Raw genomic sequence first — 10124 nt, forward strand, 5'->3', positions numbered from 1 at the left:
AACTATTTGTTATAGTTTTGATAGCGTTTTCACATTGTCCAATTTGATATCGGATGTAGGATCCGACATCCGCGTAGTCAGGCCGCGGGGGCGCGCCGGGGCGGCGTCTTCAGCGGTCACGCACACTAAAACAAGCATTATGCCTACACATACGCACACAAACAAATATTATCGGTCCGACACCTGACGGGGGGCTCCGACATGGCTGAATATATCGGCCGGAAGGCGCCTATGACAAAAACAGCTTTTTTGGGTTATTTATCGTTTTTTAGTAATGATGATTTATAAAATGCATAAATAAATACAGAGAAACATATAGGTATATCTTACATTTTACTTCCTTCCGACATCCGATATCGGATCGGACGATGAACGCTCTTAGACTTACCACCACTGCCTTAGCAGCGAGCAAATGACACAACTCTATAACCAATTATGAAAAGTTTGCTGTTCACAAAAGATGGAAAACCTGGGAACTAGAACTGAGAGTAAAAAGCGCCCTCTATACCGATCTAGGTATCGGTATAGACCCTCGACGACCACAACTGCAAAAAAATTTTAAATAAATCTGATTATAGCTAAAAAAGGGCATGGCACGAACAGCATGCTTCCTAAAATAAAATGCAACCGATGGCTACGCTTTTTTCTGTATAAATAAAATAATAATAATGGAAATAATGAATGATGATGAATAATGAATAATGATTATAATATATTGTATATCTTAGATAGAAATTAATAATTAGTATATGTGTTCTAACTGATGTAAAGTTAACTGATACTATATAATTGGTTTGCAATAATGCATGGTTTATTGTTCTGTATACTTAGTTATAGTACCTAGTTAATAAGGAATGTTTGCATGCTTCTTTAAGTAAAATATACGCACTTAAAATTATCCACTGTCCAACTATGTTTACCACTACATTTTTGCAAATAAATATAACTTATATCTAAATAACTTGCAAAAGGAAGGTAACTAGCAAACACTATCCATTTAAATAATTAGAGTACGGAATGAACGTTGAGTTTAAGTGAATGGTAGTCTTAATAGAGCACATATTAACGTAACGGGAAAAAAATGAAAATAGCGCTGTCAGTAGTTTCAATTGAGTTTAGTAAATTTATTGTCCCCGGCAAGCTCGGCAGAATTTCACCTTCCCATACAAACGAAGTTTCGTTCCCATTTTAAAACTACGTATTGGATTATAATAAAACTATGCACGTACAATGACTTGAGTTATATCTATGTCTGTAATTAGTTTATATAGGTCTAGTATATAAAACAGACTAAATAGTACAAAAAACTTATGATAAACTTAAATTCGCTGTATTTTTTTAACTATGGTATCTGAAGCTACATAAACTAATTACAGACATAGATATACCTTTACGGCTACCATCAGTTCGGCACTGACATAAACGCTAGCGTAAAGGATGACTCACGTTAGACCGGGCCGTGACCGGGCCGGAGCTTCCGGCGCTTACTTTTCTATTACATGACAGGTGATCACGTGATGCTTCCCATAGAAAACGAAGCGCCGGAAGCTCCGGCCCGGTCAAGGTTCGGTCTAACGTGAGTCATCCTTAAATGTAACTTACTTTCCATGCATCTCGCTTGTACTGGCACATTAGTGCAAGCGGCTGTACTCCCTTTTTGGCGAAATTTATTTCGTCGAATTTCACTTGGTACCCAACTTTTCGCCAAAGTCATTTGACAAACCAATCGTTGGCATAACCTTGCTTGCGGTTACATTTTTGTACTATGTAGGTACTCCTCAATCAAGCTAGCTCCTGATGAAGAATGAAGAAACTCCAGGATAGTACTAACTTCTTTTTATTAACTTAATAACTGGATACAAGTAACGTTAAGGTTTTTGGGAAATCTATACAAAAATATGTGTCAGCCGCCTCGGCTGTAGGGTGCAGTCTAAAGTCTAAATGTAGGTACGCGGAGCGGGGACCCGTGACGTATGTGTGTGACGTCATGGGTCGTCAACCGGTCTTCGTATGAGTAGGTACTTAATGTTGCCGCAACAATTTTCAAAATTCAAATATTTAGGTATTTCCTTATGTCCAAATTTTGCTCAAATCAGTAAATGCATGGATTCAGTACCGTACAATCACTCAACTATACGTGGCCCATTTTCATTGCCCCAAAGTGTATTTGTTCCAGTGAACCAGCTCGGAGAAAATCTAGTATAAGTAGCAGCGACGTCATGTCAGAAAACTTTTAATTAGCACTATTGTACCTGACTGGCTTGTTAACGAACTTAAGTGACTGGCTGAACATTTCTGAATAACATCATCCTGGGTTGAAGTTTTTTTTATCCCTTGATATTATTTTAAATGGCATTTAAAATATAATATTTTGAATGAGAAATTTAATAGAAAATAAAATATCTTTTTCTTTTTCAGGAAATAGGGCCCATGATACATACCTTTCCCGAAGGGCAAGGTGTCAAGAATTAGGTGCCCCAACGACTCAGTGAACGAGGCAATGATTTTCGCATTTTACGATATGCCAAGGCATTTCATGATCTGCTTAATTTTACGACAACGCCGCAGCCGACATATGGAAACTTTATTATTGTTCGTTTTCATTTTCATTTTCATTCAATGTACGCCCGTGCCGTAAGTATGACATTTTGTTCCTTTGTGACACAATCTACTATTTTAATTCCAGATATCATGAAATGGGGTTGAAATGTTTAGTGAAATCAGTAAGGTCACTATCGGTTACCGAGAGTGGCAAGATGACATTGGGATGGCAATTACTGCTGCGGCCTTGGCGCGGTTGACGCTTGTCAATTTCCTTGACAAAATGAGTGACGGATTGAACGTTGTAAACACAGCTGAGCAGCAGTGCGGCTTCGAACGTCACTCATTTTATCGAGAAAATTGACAGTGACAGCAGCGCTCGCATCAAACAATGTTGTGTCAACAAATGTTGCGTGCAGCAACAAAGCCGCTGTTAAAACCATTCGAACGTCACCATTAACGATTCCTATGAAAATGCGGGTTAGCTGTTGATTTTGACCATAATATGTGATATTTTATCTTTTACTGTATTTTGTATTGATAACCAAATATGAGACTTGCGCGGGTGCAGCCCCACGGTCGGTGTCAAAGATGGTTACATCATCATACTGAACTAACCATAGACAGTATAGTAGTTATAGACATGAAACCGAGCGACCAGGGGTAAGAGAAAGACATATTCATGTATTGACAGGTTAATGTATGGCAGCATAATCCTTTTTCTCTTTCACTCTTATAAATTTCGGTATTTCGCCATCGCCTCCTACCTATGCTGCCATAACCCGACCATGAAAAAAAACCCGGTCGGTGATAAGGACAAAGCATGGCACTATTTTCTCTTTCCTCTTATAGGAATCGCAATAATAAGACTATCTTTATCTAACAGCATCGCCGCCAATTTTGATTGCCGGCGTCATCGTGGACTGTGGAGTTACACAAGTTATGTCTGTTTTCCGTGTTTTAAATACTATTTTTGTATTAGTTTAACAGTACATTAATGTATTAACAACAAAATTACACCTGGAATTAAGTAATTAAATGCTAACCGTAATTGAAACCTCAAAACACTATTAACAGAAAATCAGTTCCGTTTCACGCCATGAATCTGTGCTGCACACATGTTGTTTATTTTTACCAGTGCCCGAGCAATCGCCTCAGAAAATCCAGTCTGACGTCGATATTGAGCAGCCACAGTAAAGCTGACAGTCAGATCGCCTGCAGCTGCTGCATTTCTGTTGTTAAATTACTCCTGCGGCCTTGACGCGGGCGCTGCCACTGTCAAATGACAAGGAAATTTCCTTGATAAATTGTGTGATTTTTACAACGTTTATCCGTCACGCATTTTATCAAGGAAATTGACAGTCTAATATTTATGGATTGAGTACTTCAAGCACACACCACACCAATGCAGTATATAGAAATACATGTACAAGAAAGGGCACATCCCCTTCAATACACTACACCACAGTCTTGTGTGTGTATTATAACTATAATAAAATAAATAAATTGAAGCAATTACAATACGCTTAGTAGAGTCAGCAGCATGAAACAACGCGCCAAAAGTTTCTGATATTCCGGATAACTTTTCCAAGTATAGATAAATCTCTAAAATTTACGATCAAAAGCATACTTTTACAATACCTATTAATTTTATTGTTCTACATATAGAACTATCACTTTTGGTTGTTACAGAAGTGTAGATACTTTTGGCACCTTGTTTTGATGCTGTAGTCTGCTATCTCGTCCACGAAAGACTTCCCGTATACTGTAAAAAAACAAGTAGTCTTTTTCGCGTGCGAGACACTGTTCAGGCGCTCATAATTGTGTCAAGCCAGCGGGTAATCCTTGTAACCTTTTTCAAAGAATTTCAATTCGAGTCGAGTGTTTTCAAAGCGGTGAGAACAGCTCGGCTGCAGCTGCATTCCGGACGCATGTGCACACAATTATGCAGCCACTTTGCAATCAAAATGGCTTAGAGTTGGAGCTAAGAACGGTTCTAAGAAACAGTTTCATTAGGGGACGGGGCACTGAATGAGGGCAATGCCCTTTTGTGCAGCTTTGTGGGTCTATTTGTCTCGCCAACGTGCCTATAAATATAATTTCCTTGTTAAGCAAAACAGCAAGGCGATACTTTACTCCGGGGCAAAGACTGCTGCTATATAAATCGCAAGTCAGACCCCATATGGAGTACTGCAGTGCCGTCACCTTTGAGCAGGAGTACCTGGATGCCAGCTTGGACCCTTCGACTCAGTCCAAAAGCGCTATACGAATCGCCGATGATCCCAAACTCACAAGTGATATTGAACCTTTAAGTCTAAGGAGAGACTTTGCCTCCTTATGTGTGTTCTACCGCTTGTACAATGGGCTGTGCTCTGAAAAATTGTTTGACATGATGCCAACAGCTGCTTTCTATCACCGCACCGCTAAATGCTCGCACTGTTAGTTCTTGAGAAAGGACTGGAGACCTAGGCTCCGAGATATATCGCGCGAGTGATTAAAAACACGTGAGTAAACCGTAATAATTATTTTAAAACAGTTATTAATTTAATTATCAGAGACATTCTAAGTAAAATAAATAAGCGGTAATTTTAAAGTAGGTAGGTAAGCTTAGCGTACCCTCTATAGTCTATACTAAACAGGGCCTATATTAAATCTTATTCCGTTCGTCGGGTAAATATTTGACACTTCGAAATCGTCTGGCGGCTGCGGGATTGTCTCAGCATTTGAAATGAAAATCATTTTATTTATTTACCCTAATTTACCCACGCTGTGCCCAATTCGGAAAATCTCTCAAGTATTTCGAGGGAGTCGAGGAGAATTATCAAGAAATATAATTTAGGAGCTATTTCTGCCATTTTATAAGAAACGATACTAAAAAAAGGTAAGAGACCGAGATTGCCGAGGTGGTGATATAACAGTGAGCCTTGTATGAGTAGGAGGACCTTTTCAAAAGACATGCTGGCCAAGCCGATTTGAAACCTGAAATTATTATTTACAATTTTTGACGGTTTTGGAACGCAGTTCGGTGTTTCTAATACGGTCGGTTCTACGAACACCCAGTATGCTGAGTTCCATTGCTCTCTGGCAAACCTTCAGTCTGGACTTTTCAGTTTCAGTTTGAAACCATGTTTGGGCGCCGTAGGTGAGGATAGGCAGGATACACATGTCGAGGAGTTTGCGTTTTAAAGAGTGGAAGGTTGCCCTTCATTAGCGTCTTCATGCGTGTTTACAATAGTTATTTGTGCAACAAGAGAGGAAAGTTGGTTTTTCTTGCGAGTGTTTATTTTGAGTCCCGAGAAAGAGAAAGATTATATAATTGAATCACGAGCGAAGCGAGTGGTTCTAAGCTAGAATCTTGAGCGAAGCAAGGGACTCAAAAACACGAGATGTAAAATAACTTTGCTCTCGTGTTGCACATATAAGTTTTCACCTCAGTAGTGGTAACATATGTATTAAAATGTATTTCGAATTATACAGAATAATACAGACAAAAAAAACATGGCCTTCAGTAAATTAAAAAGCTACATTGTTACACTCCCTGGAGTGAGGAAAGTCGCACTTTCGTCACTCCCTGGAGTGAGAAAAGTCGCAGTTTCCTCACTCCAGGGAGTGAAGAAAGTAGGCTTGTTCGAGCTGCTGAGGTGAAAAATATTAATGAATTAAATGTGGATTAGATATGGATCTGATCTGTCAGTGTGAAAAGTGACATTTCTTCAACCAGAAGCGTCACTTTTGACACTGGCAAATCAGATCCATATCTAATCCAGACCTAATTTATATCCTGTTATTAAAATTTCAATTCGCCTGTTAGATGTTGGTCATAATTTTCATTTTCCTACTCATATATACATACCTCTAATACTTATTATATACCCTGTAAAAAAACATATATTCAGGAGAAATAAACCCAATTTTACAACATTTTTTTCTTCTGCCAATCTGCAGGACAGTTTATTACACAATACATTGTTATTTGTAATACATAAGTACATATACAGTAATCTTATCATCTCTTCCTTGATTTAGATGGTACAAGGAAATTTTCCTAGATATAGCTTTATGACTATTAGAAATGCCTACGTAGAAAATAAATTCTATGAAACACGACCTAATAAAAACATAATATTAATTCCTAGAAAGCGTATCTAGCAGAAAAGTAGATTAAAATAGACGCTAAGAACATTTATAATCCTATTTTTTACAATTTTGTAGGATGCCTAATTACGTAGGTAATACTGAAAGTTTCTATAATGAGCTACTTAAAAATAACGCAGTGAAATAAAACGATTATTATTTGAAAGTATAACTCTTGTATTTGAGGTACAATTTATTTGAGTGGGATATACCTATGTATTTTAGGAATGGCGGCAGTTTGAAAACTGTATTTCGAGCGTTATTATAATTTTAACTAGAGAACAATTAACAGATAACCTTATTCTAGATCTTTGATACCCTCACCGTATTAAAAGGTTTTTCCTTGTTGCCAGAATCCTACGTAATTGCGATAGCGACACTATTTCTTTGCCCCCAGTTTAATTTCCTCCATTGTAACTCAAAGAGATGTTCAAGTCGTTTGCTGGCAAATCTAATTAAAATGTTTTTTGGAGACTGTTTAGACCGCGTTCGTTTAATTGTCGAATTGAGATTCGGTCGTTTACGGCTGTTAAAGCGAATTGAGTTGTTATAAAAGGACTAGGACAGTGGTTCCCAAAGTTGACTGGGCCCCGACAATACTGCCAAATTCGGGTCTCTCTTGAGTTTTTTGGCCGTCTTCAAAGGGTGGCATAAAATATTATTTGTAACTCTCAGATTCCCTAGTAGTTTCAGCGCCCACTCAATATATTCTCTCGCGACCTACCAATGGGTCGCGACCCATGGGACATGCTGGACTACGAGATTTTAAGGGTTTGTAAGTTTGTACGTTGGGAGGTTTTATAAAATAAAGGTTTAATAAATAAATATCTAAATTATAACCAATATGTTACGTGACATACTAGTCCACCGGTCCAGTATGTATTGTATATCAATAACAAATAATTCCTCATTCAGACCTGAAATACTGAAATACTTTTATACTATTTAATTATGTACTAAGTACCGTATGTATGAACAGTAATAAAATAACATTTTGTAAATTTAAAGCCATTTAGACGAACTCAAATTGAAATATTTATATTTAAACTACACTAAAATTTCATGGTACTTAGGTATTAAAATGTATTTAGGTAATAATATTTGGCATGTTCTCAATAGGGAATATTACGGGAAACTCTGCGTAGGGGGCGCCAGGGCGCCACTAGTTACCACAATCTGAGGTTCTATCGTGAAACAAACAAATTTCTTTATCTAACATCTCTGTCACTTGCATATTCAAGAATCAAGAATCAATTGTTTTCATATTTGAGCGATAAAGAGGCAGATAGCGAATTTTCGGATTCGCGTTTCCCGGTAGGTCCTCTGTAGACAAACCGCCTTGATGCATCAATGTCATATTTTTTTATCTCTGAAAACTTGTCAAAAACCTGTTAAAGGTACAGTATGTATAAGTTACTCTATGGTTTACTAAAAAGGCTAGTCCTGCACTCTGGTGGCAGAACAAAAATTTTTAATTGAAATACTTTCAATTATAATAGGTATAAAACTATGATTTGCTCCACAAATTTCCACAAATTTCTCCAGTAATATCCTCTATTTGCGTTGTTGCATTTGTTCGTGTCGTAAGTATCATATTTATTAACTTTTCACTAACTACTTCTTAAAACACATATTTGTATGACTAACGGCTTAACTTCGTCCATATTTAATACAAATCCTCTGCCAAATTACCCGACATTAATCCAAAAAACCTGCCAACATAAAACAAACATGCTTTAAGAGCGTATCCAGACTAGCGTTTTTTCTGCACGTGTTTTAATTGTCTTTACAACGACATTATAATAATATCTTTTTAGGGTTCCGTACCCAAAGGGTAAAAACGGGACCCTATTACTAAGACTCCGCTGTCCGTCTGTCCGTCCGTCTGTCCGTCTGTCTGTCTGTCTGGCTGTATCTCATGAACTGTGATAGCTAGACAATTGAAATTTTCACAGATGATGTATTTCTGTTGCCGCTCGGCTATAACAACAAATACTAAAAACAGAATAATATAAATATTTAAATGGGGCTCCCATACAACAAACGTGATTTTTTTCGGCGTTTTTTCCGTAATGGTACGGAACCCTTCGTGCGCGAGTCCGACTCGCACTTGGCCGGTTTTTTTTGTGTTTGAAATGCCGTAGAGCAGATTTCAAAAATTAATATCAACGTTTATCTCGCTCACATTATATTGCAGTGAAAAGAACATCAAGCTGGTATTCGTTTTAGTATAAGCAGACTATTATACCGCTTTTAATAAACTTGACCTCAAATAATCACTTTTTCTACTTTATTGGGGCACTCCTATTTTTTAAAATGTCTACTGTATGTTTAAATACTATAAAAAAATATAACTAGCTGCTGTCTAAGGGGGTACTCAATGAGGATAAAATTGAACAAAAAGTTAAACTTTCGTAATTCCAAATTAACGTAGCAATGACGTTTCTTAGGCGTTTTAAGCGCCTAATATACTTACGCGCTGGCCACGACATTGCGTGACTGGCTTCGGCTAAGGCGAAAACCGTAGGTGGAAACGAAAGGTCCATTCGCTTTGTCTCGCTCCAACCAATGGTTGTCGCCTTAGCCGAAGCCAGTCGCGCAATGTCGTGGCCAACGCGCTATGCGACAAAAGCCCTTACGCGCAGAAAGAAACAGTCTGAAGACGCCCTAAGACTTTAGTATTAAGCGTATCCATAAATTAGAAAAACGGCGTACTTTGAACACTACAATGTGAATAAAGTCCTTAACAGTCGGAATTAATTCGGGCACATATAAAAAAGAATAATGCGCGTTGACAAGTTTGCATTTTTATTGCGAGCGATGCGGCACGGCGTAGCGCACCGTGCTACTGTGCATAAGACATATTGTATCTAGATGTGCATTTATAGTATGAATTATCTCAGATTTTTTCGGGTTCAGTCCCCAATCTGTTAAACAAAAGCCTTTGTTTTTTTAATAGCGGTCTTCAACACTTGCCAAAGCAACCATTTCATTTAAAAAGCAACTATCCTTACCTTAATACTATCATTAAGGTTCAAATTTAAGTGACAGCTCATTTTGAGAACAATCAGGTGGTATTTTAATTGGAAATAACAAAACGTGTTATCTCCGAATCTGTTTCATGAATTTTAACCATATTAAATAATGGCTTATTATTTTTGCGGCGACAGAAAAATTAAAGAGCAGCAAACTATTTGAAACTAAAATAATAACTTGTCAGCGATTAAATATTTTGGCAATCATTTATATTAAATGAGCTTTAAACTAAGGATATTTTAAAATTCAAATAATGGCAGCTACTTTAAGGTAGCAGAAATAATAAACAAGATTACTGAAATCATAGGCGAGGTACTATAAATAATGACTTGGCGACTAATATTAGCAGTAGTTGATCCCGTTGATGGGATGAAATGGGAATACAAAATTACACTAAATCAGTAGGTAGGTTA

Source organism: Cydia strobilella, chromosome 2, assembly GCF_947568885.1.
Source record: "Cydia strobilella chromosome 2, ilCydStro3.1, whole genome shotgun sequence".
Classification (NCBI taxonomy): Eukaryota; Metazoa; Arthropoda; class Insecta; order Lepidoptera; family Tortricidae; genus Cydia; species Cydia strobilella.